This window comes from Micrasema longulum, unplaced genomic scaffold, assembly GCF_059751315.1.
Source record: "Micrasema longulum isolate JH-2025_06_02 unplaced genomic scaffold, ASM5975131v1 h1tg000058l, whole genome shotgun sequence".
NCBI lineage: Eukaryota > Metazoa > Arthropoda > Insecta > Trichoptera > Brachycentridae > Micrasema > Micrasema longulum.
The window spans coordinates 466,534-481,136 of record NW_028277265.1 but is presented as its reverse complement, the minus strand read 5'-3'; the positions used below and the strand labels follow the sequence as shown (position 1 = coordinate 481,136).

General features: G+C 29.7%; 1 protein-coding gene across 2 annotated transcripts in view; it reads left to right on the top strand.

Moving 5' to 3' along the window:
• The first annotated feature begins 3,309 nt into the window (after positions 1-3,309).
• Positions 3,310-14,603, top strand: part of LOC148285121 (uncharacterized) — a 176,126-nt gene continuing 164,832 nt past the window's right edge. For both annotated transcript variants that reach the window (XM_088230004.1, XM_088230013.1), the window contains exon 1: positions 3,310-3,688. The gene's annotated coding sequence lies outside the window, so the exon portion shown is untranslated. The remainder of the gene's footprint in view (positions 3,689-14,603) is intronic.

The window sequence follows — 14,603 nt, the reverse complement described above, 5'->3', positions numbered from 1 at the left end:
TACAGTATAAATATTTACTATTTGCTTTTTTGATAAATTGTTTCTAGTGAGAATCCAAAAACCCCTTAAAAACGTCTAGTTTTATCTGGTTCTAAAGATTAAATTTTAATTTTAATTTACATTACTGTATTTTTTATTTAAATGATTATTCAGGGTTTTTCATGTCCCTTTTAAAAAAAAAAATACCGACATGCTTTTTCATCACCCATACAAGGTTTCTCCATTTTATATTTCATCTTTGGGTCTTAATTTATTTTTACAATAGATTTTATTGTATAATTACAATATTTTTTTTAGAAGACCATTCAAATCGCATAGTGTGATAATTTTATCAATACGCTTTTGCGAGTAAGAAACATTCCAAACAGTAAGAAGCCTTCCTTAAGAAGCATTCCAAACGGTAAGAAGCCTTTCTGAAATCACATAAACCTATTTACAATGTTTTTTTAAAAACATATAAATCTAAACAGATTTTCCAATTAAGAATAAATAAAAAAAATACGAAGGGTTACTTTTTAAGTAATTCTATCCTTAGCAGGAAAGTCCTTTTTTCGCAGAAGCATCTGAGATTGAATTGTTTGCATATATTATAAGGTATATATTTAAAGATTGTAAATATTTATGAGGCGATGGGTCTAGGCGTTAAACAATCATTTCATATTCCCCATATAAATATTGTACAACAAATAAATAACTTCTCAAAAATCTACAGTAAAAATACATTCCTCCACATACCCGAAACCGTTTAAAAGACCCCGAGTCTTCCCATTAGTTTACTCGCATAAGTGCAATGTTTTTTTTTGTTAATAAACGACTTAATCTCTAAAAAATTTTGATTCCATAAATAGTGATTTTAATTTAATTTAAGGCTACTACTTTCGGTCATAAGCCTTGTAGATGCCAAGACTTCTATATTACATTCTCTTTAATGTTCTTCATCTCTGTTGTAATATGTTAAAAATGAAGAAATTTAAAAAGAAGTACTGAAAACAATTATGAAACAGTTGAAAAATTAAAAACAAAGATTAAAAAAATATACAAAAAAACAAATAAATAAAATAAAAGAAAAATTAATAAATAATTCAACAAGCAATTTTAAGTCTAAATTTTAAAAACTAAGTCTTAATTCCAAAAACCAAGTAAAGAAAATTGCACATTATAAAAATATTTTTCAAAATAAATTTATGAAAAATAAGCATTGATTTTATTGAAGGCAGCTTAAATTTTTATTTTTAAGACCCCATCCAGCTGACTTTTTCCGATTCTGAGGAGCCACTCTTTTACTTCAACTTAGAATTTATTTCAGGAAGAACCAGTAATGAGGCATTTCTTAGTTAGTGTATGTACATATTTATGTGATATATGTTAATGTGTTTGTAATATGACGTATTTGTACGCAATATATGTTTTATTAAGAAGAATTAAAGGTGTATTCACACATCACCTAGGGTCAACTTTGAACCTTGAAATTGATTCTTTGGGAAAATTATTCATCGATGCGTTTTCATACGAAACCATCAGTGGTTCTAGGAAAGCGTGACTTCATTTTATAACTCAGTTATCATTATTATTTTACGGAATGTTTAATTACCCATAATTAATTAGTAATAACATATTCTTAAATATCTACGTATAATCTCCTTTATTTTGATTTGACAAAATTAAAACATGCATATGTGGTGCATGGGGCACTGCATTAATACTCCAAAAGCAGGATGCTTAAATATTTTTATGATATGGAAGGAAAGGTGATCAGTACAACTCTGCAGGTGCCAGCCCAGGAACAATAAAATACTGCCGGAGAGAAACTAGTTGCATTTTTTTTTAAATTACAGACGCTTAAAAAATACTACTCAGCTCAATTTTTTTTTTATTGAAATCATTTTTAAGTTGCTAGAATCCCTTCTTTATTTTAGTTAAAGCTTCTTATTTGTGGTAAAATATTTTAGTAAATGTTAGTAAATATTAGTATTTAACTAATTACCGACTTTTCATATCTACCGGTTTCGATACAAATATTAATAACCTAATTTTAGTGCATGTTCGGACCTGGTGATGTTTGCATCCCCTTTAACTCTGCATGTAATTTATATAATATTTTTCGTAAATACTATGTACAGAGGTGAGGGTAAAGGTGAAAGTGTATTTTAGCAATTACATTGTTGGTGTAGTGAGTGTCCTGACGAAGAGACGGGTTCGTCTCAAATCCGGTAGACATAAAAAGTCGATAAGAAGCTAAATACTAATATTTACTAACATTAATGCTAGAATTTCATTTGCTATGAGCTTTGTAGCTGCAAGACTTTCGGTAATCAAACGGTAATATGTAATTAACTGTAAATGGTAAGAATTCCTATCGCTGAGCCCATGTGCTCTGTAGCTACAGGACGTGTGTAATCTAGCTGTTATTTGAATGAAAGATAAAAAAAAAACTAATAAGTCAACTAAAATATGTAAATGGAAGATGTACTGTTCGCGTTCATGTGATCTGTAGCTGCAAGACGTTATGTAATGTAGCTCCTATCTAATAATTAATTATATTTTAATTAGAAACGAGGAACTAGAACCCAACCGCTCATGCGCTCTGTAGCTGCAAGACGTGTTGGTAGTATTTATTGTACAGCGCCCTTCAAGCGATTTTTACAAAAATGTCGCTTTATAAATAATTGTAAAAATGAATAATTTAAATGTCTTTTTTAAAAACATATAAGTGCGCTTAAAAAATATTTGCCACCAAAAAACATCAATATTAGTTTTTAATTTAGTCTATATTTATGTAATTATAATACTCATCTGAAAATAAACATCCATTTAATTTTCGATCAAATTTTTGCAAAGATTGAGAGCGTCGGATTATTTTTCGTCGCGGGCCGTGCGGAGAGAAGCCAACTTCTTCCGAGCGCATCTCGGAACGGAATGATCAGCGGTCGCGCAAAACCTCCGAAGCTTCCCTCAGTACACGCACACAGGCGAGGGAGACCCTCTGTGTACATACTGTATGGACGGGCCACAAGCGCAGATCAAGCAGAATTTACAGTAGGACCCGAATGCACTCGGCAAGAATTAAAACGAGTATGAGGCAACAAGGAAAAAGAGACGATTTTTTTCACTATATGAGCTTGGAGGAGTATTTTTGTTCTACTCGGCTTCGTGTTTTGTAATCGCGGAAGGTTGTATCCAGTATCGCGTACTTTCGGCGCTTCTAACCCCCGAGGCGAAGGCGCTACGGCCCCCCCCGGCCGTGGCCCTCCCGCCTTCCGCTCCACCCTCCCCCCGGAGTATTTAAAGTCAGAGTGCATCGCCAGCGAAGAGTTCATTCGCGGACGAATCTTCAAGCGTTTCGCACACGAGAAATACCGAGAAAAAAACGCACGCACGATATGGTGTGCGCGTCGTATTAATTCGGCAAAAGGAAATTTCTTCCGATCGCCTTCGTGCCATGCAGCGGCTCTGACCCGCCGAGCAAGTTTGAGTGATAAGGACATTTGGGGGAAATTCGTCTTCTGATAATCTCGCGATCGGGATAGTTCGGGTTGTTCGCTTCGGTCGGGTGGTGATTGGTTGAGTGGTTCGGAGGCTGGGCAGTCGTGCCCCGAACGCTGAGAAGATTGGACGCTCAGTGGAGGAGAACATAGAAACGAACGACGCGATTGGACAACGAGGAATTTTCCGACTTTTTCAAATAACGGTAAGTGAACTTCACTTATTCCATTCTTAATTTTTTTTCCAAAAATGTGAAAAAAAACAAACACGATTTTTTAATTTTGGAAAAAAATGTGCAATTTTTTGTTACAAAAGAAAAATTTACACTTTTTTTGTCCTAAGTGAAAAGTTCCGGTAGTCATAATTATTCGTCTGGCAAATAGTTCAGGCTGCTTTCGTTCCCATAGATTTTTTCTACGTGCTAATGTGTAGAGTAACGTATGTCGAAGAGTTCGTGGTGAATTATCCCGCATACTATTTGTTCTCGTGAAACAATTTATATGCAGAAAGGAGGTACGCATTCTGAGTGCGTGACTGTTTTATTGGTTTAATATAGGCAAACAAAGTTCACCACTTTTCTTATAATCGATAGGACACACGTTTATATTTTATTTAAGTAATTATAACTGTAAGTATACAAAAAAAAATTAATACACATACATTATTTATTAATACCTTTTCTATCAATACAGAATGCAAGTTAATGTGAGGAATAAAAATGTGAAAAATCTTTGATAATTTATGAATTTAAAAAAATAAAAATACACAAGTATTTGAGAGGTTTTAAAGCAAAAAGCTATAGCAAATAAATTTATATCTCAAATTACTTAAAAATAATTTTCTCATGTTTTTATGAGAACAAACAAAATTATCTTAAAATATTTAGACAACGGATTGAAAAAAAGCCTTAATTTTTTGGTTACTTTAAATTTTTGAAATAAATGGGTCCTTAAATAATTATTAAAAATCACTGAGTTAAATCATCATACTTAGACAAAAGCGCTCATTGGTCAAAATAAAACTAAACATTTTTTTTAAAATCAAAATTTTGAAATTTTATGAAGAAATATCTATAAAAAAATTTATTATTGTAAAAATGATCACTTTGAAAATTTGCTTGATTTTCAGATGAACAGAAAAAAATATAAATAATCACATAGGAATCTAACTCGATTTTAAGTGATTTTCTAATAAACGAAGAATTTATTCTTTACTAAAAAATCAATCTATAAAACAATGTTTTTAGCTTAAATTTATTTTTACATATTTAAAAACTTTTATTCAAAACAATATTTACCTTTTCTAGATTTTATTATATTTATTTAGTAAATCCTTTTATTAAAAAAAACCCAAAATAAAAATAAAACAGTGTGAAAAAATACAATACATTTATATTAATACTATTGAAATTCGAAGAATATTTAATTTTAAGTGAATGTCATGTTTAAAAATTATTCATCCTGAGAAAAATTGTATTTAATACTAAAAAAAATATAATTGTTAAAAATAATTCTCGAATATGTGTGCGAACTATTAAATAATTAATATGCATACATAATTTAAATTTATATTTACTATTTGTTTTTCGTTAACCACGCATTTTTTTTTAATGTCGTGTATTTAAAATTATAATCTAAAATATTTTCATGTTAGTAAAAAAAATCCTGTGTTAAAATTTGTCGATTCCCTTCAGCCGAATTTCAATTCACGTTCTCAATAAGGAAATCAACAAAATAAAATCATATTTCGTGGGCGTTTAACACGACCACAAGTCTTCGTTGAACTTTAAGAAGTTAAAAACATTCGCACCATGAGATCACGATCTATGATGGATAGTTCCATACAGCCCTTAGAAGGGGGAGTGGCAGCGATCTCGACCTTAAATGTATATACAATAAATACCATTGTTCTCTAACATTGTTCCAAGGGTGAATAAAGTCAATTTTATTATATTACATATACACGTATGGATGGAGTATTTGGGGAGAAATTTTGCCAAGTTGGGGTAAAATTGCAATCCAAACTAATGGGGTCGGTTAATGGTAAAAATTATGGTTCTATTTTGCTCTCCCTTTCCTAAACTGGTGGTGAATTTGACAGTAATCAATAATCAATAAGATGTATTGATTTTAGTTTATTTAGGGTAACATCGATGGAGTTATTTCAATGCAAACATTTGGTGTTTTCAAAAACGCATACGAATATTTATCAAAATCATTGATTTCTTGTTAGTTTGATCTAAGGGTAATTTTTATTACTAAAATCATGCCCAAACTTTTTTATAGTCTTTATTAAAAAATAAAATTAAAAAAACAATGTTGTACACGTTTTGAAGTTTTTTCATTTTTCTTATTGCTAAAACCTATTTCAAAGAATATGAAAAATGATTTATTTATATTTGACTTACAATTTTAGTAAGAATATGAAATTGAAAATAGTTCTGGTAATTTTGCAAGCTTAATTTTTCATGACAAATTTATAAAGCTTGACAATCCAATCTACACTAGAATTGAAAAAAAAAATATTCATTAAATAATATCTTTTTTTCGCATTTTTCTTACATCAATCGAAATTAATTATTTATTAAATTAAATAAAGAGGTTTGCATTATTAAAAAAAACATGTTTAACAATTTTCGTTAAAATGATTAAATAATTTTGAAAAAGAGGTGAAATAAATTATAAAAAAAACAAATGTATCGATAATTATCAAACTTACAAGTCAAGTGATTAAAAAAAAAACGTAACGTAATTTTAGTTTGTTTTTAAACATTAAATAAACTTAAAACAATGATAAGTTTTTAAGTATAAAATAAGAAAAGGTTCAATGTTAAATAGTTGGTGGGAAAAAACAAAATGTTATTCAATTCATAGCTTCATGAAATGGATGTCAGTGCATTCTAGGATACATATTTATATCAATGACTCTAGCAGAAACGTGTGGGTTCGGGGTCTTGTGATATTTTATACGATTGTTACATCTACATACGTACATGAATCATTTGGTAAAAGGATTGACAAAAGACTTACTCTTTTACATGAATGAATTTGCCAAGACACTAAAAAATATAAAAATACACTAAAAAAAGAATTAAAAATAAGCCAGGTTGCGTTTCGTGCTTAAATCGTAGACTATGGAACAAAATTCTAAGATTTACTTCTTATCCTACCACAAATATTCCAGGATAGTTATTTACGACTTTTTTATTTACGACGAAATTTGTATGATGCAGTTTTTTTAATTTAAATATAAAAAGATATAAAAAATAATTGTTTTTGTGTATATTTCAAGAATACAAATAAAAGTATTGTATGCGTTAATAAAACCAAATATCAACACATTATAACAGAGATGAAGAACATTTTAGGGAAGGTAATATAGAAGTCTAGGCATCTACAGGGATTATGACCTGTTATTGGCTGGTTTAAGATACTACTTTACACGCTGTGTAACATTCACCATTCTGCCCATATTTGAACATCTATATTCCTTCAATTCTTTCATCTGATGATGTTAGTGAAGTTAAAGAGCTGAAACCTTTATTTATGCGGGTGAGATTCATCTAACGGAAATATTTCACCCACATACTAGGCAAGGCCTAAACATTATTATTTTTTTCAATTTCTTTACTTCTTCATGCACCAGGTGGATTTATTAACAATATTTTGAGTCTGTCCAAATTTTTGTATACAAGGACTGGATTCAACTCTCTAAAACCAATAAAAGCAAATATGTTTAGATTATAATTTTTGTAGGCATTTTTGCCGTATATACGGTTAACATATGTTAATAAAATAAAAGAAAAAACCCTCGGTTGATAAAATTTACTGGTATTCTCCTTAAATTATTTGCTGCTTCCACCATTTACCTACGTTATTATCAAACCAAATTATTTTAACATGTTAACTTTATAACAAAACAAAACCTTAATCATTATTTTGAAAGTAAAATGAATTACAAATACTAACATAGAGGCAAATAATATTTTGTCTTAGGTACCATGATGTTGGTGAATAAAATTTCTAATTTAAAGAACAAACTAAATGAACAACTTTAACATAATAATATCATAATACCAGGAAAAAAAAAATATTATAATCCCGTTTAGCAAGAAGGCAAAATCACCAAATTGCACTAGGCAGCAATAAATTATTACGAAATGGAAATAAAAAAAAAACTCTAAATCAAAATTTGAACTTTACGTTAAAACATAATACGATGTTTTCAACTATTTATAAAATAGTAATAAATACATACATTGAATCCACATGATACAAGTTTAGACTTTTTTAAGATTAAAATATCAACAAAATAATCATTTATCTAATTAAGTCCAAATTATGGTTTATGCTAAAGTTTGAATTTAAACTACGAAGAGAACCTGATAATAATTATTTGATAATTTTAAACATAAATGTTACACCATGAATCAAAAACACGCCTAATAAATAAGAAAACAACATACCATTAGTATTAAATTATCTAGTAACCACTTTTTTATGATCGAATATATTTATATCGTGTTTTGATACATCTTTATTTAAACGTTAATATTTTTTCAGTACAAAATAATCGAGTGATCTAGATAGCATACATTTTAAAACAAGTCATGGTTATTTTTATTTTAAAAATCAAAAACGCCACTTTGTGCCTTTTACATGTAAAGAGAAAAATGAATTATATAAAATATTATATGCATGTACATGTACAAGTAAATAGAGTAAGTAATTTGTATATTTAATAAAAAAATGTAATAAAAGTTGAACAACAATTTATAAATACTCTAAAAATAAAACTTAAAAATATATATATGTGAAAAAAAACTCGACTGAAAAAGTAAGTTAAGAAATTAAAACAAATTTTAATAATGTAAAGTTAAAAACATGTGTACATTATAACTTTAAAACAATTTATGGACTTATGAATTCTATAAAATATGTTACAAGTTACCGATTCGGTACTTTTATTTCTTATACACATAAAAACAGTGACAAAAATAAAACAAAACAAAAGCAGAAAACATAATCAATGTATTGAATTATATGATATTTTTTCTCCATTTTGAAATTGTTTTCAATGGTAAAATATGTTATTAACGGCGTCTAATTAAAAAGACACATTACAAGCGCCTAATAGATGGCATATCAATTCGTAAGTAGTTGCCTTCTTTGCATAAATTTATTTCATAAATATTAGCATTTTTTTCATAGTTTTTTGTTATTTTTAAAAAAACTTTGAGGATGACGCAATATTTGTTATATCTAAGATGTTATTAGTAAAGGAATAACGCTTCTATATGTCAGAAAATGCAAAGATGTTTTTCAGTGTAGTCAAAACAGATTTAACATTTTAAAATAAAGTCATAATCAAAGACTAAATTTCATTGGCATATAAGTTCTTTTTTAAAATTTTAATTAACTATCTATCGAAAATCCTCGGTAATTTTTTAAAGTATTTATTTACATACGTAATATTTAAAAGAGCTAGAATAACCGATATTGTGGATCGCGTAGCAGGACTAAAGTGGCAATGGGCAGGACATGTTGTGAGACAAGACCCCACAAGATAGATAACTAAAAGTTTCAAATGAAGACCTTAGGAGAATAAGCGAGGCCTCTCCTAAGAATAAGATGGTCCGACGACATAGCTGCTGTAGGGGGTAAAAATTGGCTGCAAGGAGCAACCGACCGAGAAAAATGAAAGAATATGGAAGAGGCCTATATCCAGCGGTGGAGAACAGAAAGCTGAAGAAGAAGAAGAATATATAATAACCGCTATAGTATATTATATAAAATATAACATAAAATAGCTACATAATGCGATAATTGATTAACGTTAGTTATCTGTGACCTTACGTACCTACATCGTTTTCCAAATAATTAATTTCGTCAAGAAGTTCGGAAGTAAAAGGAATTCAGTTTCAAGCATCAAGGGAAACGGGCGTAAAGAAACGTATTGGCAAACGTATTATACTTCAATAAAGTTCTTTAAATCATACAATACTCTTCAATTTAGTTCTATTATACGTCGATTTCAACATCTAAGGCACAGCACCCCACACGGAGGTAAAATACAATAAAAAATAACAAATATCTACAGAAAGTGAGTCTGTTCCGGCTAACAATACCACTTGAAATATTCGAGATCTTTCCGTTCGTTATTTCTCTAACTTTGATCTGTCGGATGATTAACGACTGGTGCATTGGAGTCGCTGGATGCCATCAATGATAGATTCCGAGACGAGTTCCTTTCTGTTTGCCTAATTATATCAAATCGTAACTCTTGATTTCAAGGTACTGACTACCTAACTATTGTGAATTCAATCACAGAATGCATTGCGCAATTGTGTAACTCGTGTTGAGTGATTTTTTGTGGACGGATATTTGATGCCTCGTGTTGGGTGGATCTCAAATCCAATTTGAATACTTTTTACTTCTGCATTCAAACATCAAATTACATTAAAATTACTATAAAAAGTCTCCGTAATACGAGTATCTGAGTACACATATACAGGTATTATTGCTACGTTAATACGTTGAATAATTACACTTAATTAGTTGAACAAAAAAAAAACAAACAGAGGAGACAACAATAAAAAAACAAAATATTTTTCAATCCTGTATTATTATACAACAAATTAGTAAATAATTCATAGCATCTTTACCGTACACTGCGCAAATATAGTAAGCAGTTTTGGCAGCATTTTTTTTTTCGATTGAACGCGAACAGAAAGAGGTGTCAAAAATGCTCACTTTCGTCTATTTCACATTATTATTATTGTTTATTATTTATTTGACACTTTATATACATATTCAATATAAACACATATAAGGGCGGGCAAATTGCCTTAAGGTAATTTCTTCCTACCTACCCAAACCGTTCAGTTTGAGAAAATTATAAATACATGGACACATTGAATCTTAAAATTTTATACAAAAATTAAAAACAAAGATTAACAAAATAAAAAAAGTAAAAAAAAATTACACTATACTATGAAGAGAGGAGAGACATTCTATTGTGAAAGCTTATAATCAAATAAAATAATACATGTAACGTAAAAGCAAACATAATGGGCATTAATTATAAACCTGGTATAAAGTTACAGAATAGTGATAGGAATACCATCCTTATTCTACCACTATAATGAGGATGGTATCCCCCATCCGTATTATCCTACTATGCCTAGGCGTAACTTTATACCAGGTTTTTAAGTAAGGCCCATAGTGTTGTAGAGATGATTTTTTTTCGAATGACGTACTTATAACATTGACCTTTTTGTTAACTATGTGTGCTCATTTATAAATTGAAAAAAACGGACACAACTTATGTTAACACATAATATTTATTGACGAAATTACATTAGGTTCGAAATCATCACTTGGCAAGTTTTTTTTTGGACATTTTATTCAATTGCAAAACAAATAAACATCCTGTCATTTCCCCTTAGGGGTAGGCATAGATGAAAGAACGCCATACAACTTTGTCTTCGCATGCAAATGTCGCTTTTTCTACATTCACACATCGTCTTAAGAATGCGCGCATATTCCAACTTTTGGTGTGCCCAAATATCAATGGTATGATAAGAGTTAATTGCTTTTTTATGTATTGTTAGATTGTTGTTTTTTCGTATTATTGTTTTTTATTATTGTGTCCGAGTGGATGAAGAATACGATTTTGTGTGTGAAAAAGAACCAGTACTCCGGACGAGTGTTTTCGACTCGATAGCTACTCTCAGGTAAGAATCGTAAAAGAAGGAAACCGAGTGGAGATAAGTCCGCCTCGTTCAAGTCGCGTTCGCCAACCATGTTTGAAGTCCCAGGTTCAATTCCTGGCAGGGGATGTGAAATATTAGTTTAAAAAGAGGTTGCACACCGCAGTGTTTCATTGACCCTGGACTGGCACCTGAAGCGTAAGACTGATCACCTTACCTTCCATGCCATAAAATTAACCATCCTAATACGCTGCATTTGGATTACTGATACAGTTATTATGCCCTATGCATCATTTGGTGCGGAAAATGAAATAATGGTGATGGGGGAAATTTATCGTTGGTTACAATAATTTCAACGAAAAATAGAAATACTTTAATTAACGATGTTTTGAGTTTGTCCAAATATTTGTAGACTGCTTGGATTTTATTCCTTGGGAGTTATTAAGATCTTAACTTGTCGCAAATTAAGGGAAAATATTTTTGAGAAGGGAATATGGAAGTCTAGGCATTAACAGGTCTTATGACCTATCATTAGCCAGTTGAGGAAATGTACATATTTAAACATATGCAGAATTGTGAATGGTACACGATGTGTAATGTGGCCAATTAAACCAGCCAATGATAGGTCGTAAGCCCTAAAAATGCCTAGACTTCCATATTATCTTCTCTAAAATATTTTCCCTCTCATTATTTCCTTTCCTTTTCCGATTCATAAGGCGCTGCATTGGTACACCAATCTTGATTATTTTTGTAACATGAAGGTAAGACAAACAGTCTTACGCTTCAGGTACCAGTCCAGGGACTAAAAAATATTCTGGTGTGAAAACACCCTTTTATTTTGATAAATATTTCATATCAACCATGTCGGGAATCGAACCCGAGACCTCTCGCGTGGTAGGCAAACGCGCTGACCGTTACACCACGAGGCCGACTAAATAAATCCATCTCTGTTGCAGGAAATTATTTTACTGAATCCGGAACGTAAAAATGAAGTCATTTTGTGACAGCTTATTTTAAAAATCTCAATTTTTTTACTATAATTTTTTACATATGATTTTATTGATTATGACATTCAGTAGATACTTAAAACTAAACATATCTTTTCTCGCTAACGACAGGTAATTTTTGTTAGTCATAAAATAAATAGTAATTCAAAAAACTATTAATATAAATGAGTGTATGTAGTAGTATATTTGTTGAAATCTATGGTCATTTCGGGTAAAAAACACTTTTTTTTTTTTTTTTTTTTATACGCCTCCACTCGTTTGCGAGTGATTTTGGCTCTTAGAAACAAGAATAAGAAATTTATAGAATATACGCTTCAGTGAACGACAAAAAAAACCCATACCCACGAAAAAATATAATATAATGTGAGTAGTTAAAATCAGTATGAAAGAGTTATGTGACAATAAAATATTATTACTGTATAAAGTAACGTAAACATAAAATGAAATTTCGGGCCAAAAGTAAAGAGGGACATTCAATTAGACTTATTAATTAAATTATGCAAATAATATTTAACAAATTCAAATATTTTTATTATTTGTCCTTAGGAATTTAGTCAGAAGTAAATAAGTATCCAAATCATTCTGGGCTAGTAAAAATTTTACGTTAAGAGGGAACGTATTATATTCTTCACATATATTTTGAAGGAATTCACTTCTTTCGAAGAGGGGACAGTCAAAAAACAGATGATCTAATGTCTCATCGTCATTTTCACAAAGACACATTGCCGAAGTAAAGACACCTATTCTCGATAAATGCGAGGCAACGAGACAAGTAAAAAAAAAACACTTAGAAAGAGAAAAAAAATCCAAGAACAACTTTGCTAATTAAATATTTGCAAAAGCATCAATAAGTCGTACTCATTAATATTCGGCTTACGAATTTAAACTTTAGTAGACTGACAATATTAACGAACGTGCAGTTTGCGAGTTTGTGGTCTCCGTGTAGCGCTTGATAAATACCATCTCAGATGTCAATAAACTAAGAATGGCCGTTAATTTAGACCGACAAAAACTACCGGGTCTTAAACCAGGTATAATAAAGATTATTTCAAGAGTAAAATCCCGAATGGATCTATGTGATTATGAACTATACTGCCATCATAAGCAAATAATTAACTTATGAATATTAAAAATAAAAAAAACCCTTTACACTTTAACTTTTCTCGGTAAAATTGGTTCTATACATATTGACATTTTGACTTTATTATATTATTTACTTAATTTTATTCATTTATTTAAATGGTTTATAGGCTTCTAAATGTTTAAGATACTGTTTTACCTATTATATAAAGACAGATATGTATTTTAAACAAAAGTAGCAAAAAATAAAAAAAATATTTTATGAAGAATAATAAAAATAAAAAATATAAAGAAAAATCATATTTACATATTAGTATAAAATATATGGGTATACGATTCATATAGTGCAAACATTGCAGTGGAGAGAACAGAAATGCATTTTTAAATATTAAGACAGACATGTATTTTACACAAAAGTAGGAAAAAATGAGTAAAAAAGAGTAAGAAAAAAAGAAAAAAAGAATCGTATTTACTTATTAGTAATACATGTATGAATATACATGATAATTTATACATTTATTGTAGTGGAGAGAACAGAAGTGCATTTTTTTGTTAGTTATTGTAAAAGAACCTGAAAATTAGAAGGAGTTAGAAAAATAATAATTTAGAATACAGATACAAGTCAATAAACAATAACATTATATTTATTTATTTATTCATTCAAAATTTCACTCGTTTAAATATAATAGAATTTGTTAAGGCTTTTTAGGCTGTATTCGTGTCAAGCAATAATAATTGACAATAAAAAATACGTGGTAAAATTAATTAGACTGAATTATAAAAAAACATTTGATGCAATAAATTAACAATACAAAAACAAGGTATAAATAATAAAATTTAAAAGACTACAATGAAAAAAAAATAATCGGATATAAATATCAAAATATAAATTATACAAATTAAGATTCACACATAATTAAATATGCATAGTATAAGACTTTTTTTTTACGTACGAAACATTTTGTTTTAATTATGTATCAGTTCTTATGTTTCTTTGGCCTCGTGGTATAATGGTCAGCACGTTTGCTTAGGCAGCTGATGGAAATGATTGTGAGGTACAAACCGTTCATCGTATCATCAGATTTGTTAAATAACCACCAAAATTATATCGAGGTCATTGACGCCGCTGCTCCGGAATCATCAAGTGTCAAAATTGAACAAGCTACAAACACACAGGTAGTTAATATGTACATGACTAGGTAGAAGTTATATGCAGGTGGATATTACAAATATACGAATGTTTTGTTTGCTTTTTGAATTATCACCCGCGGTGTTACGACGCGATGGCTGATATTTTATTAACTTGTCGATAATCGAGTTTT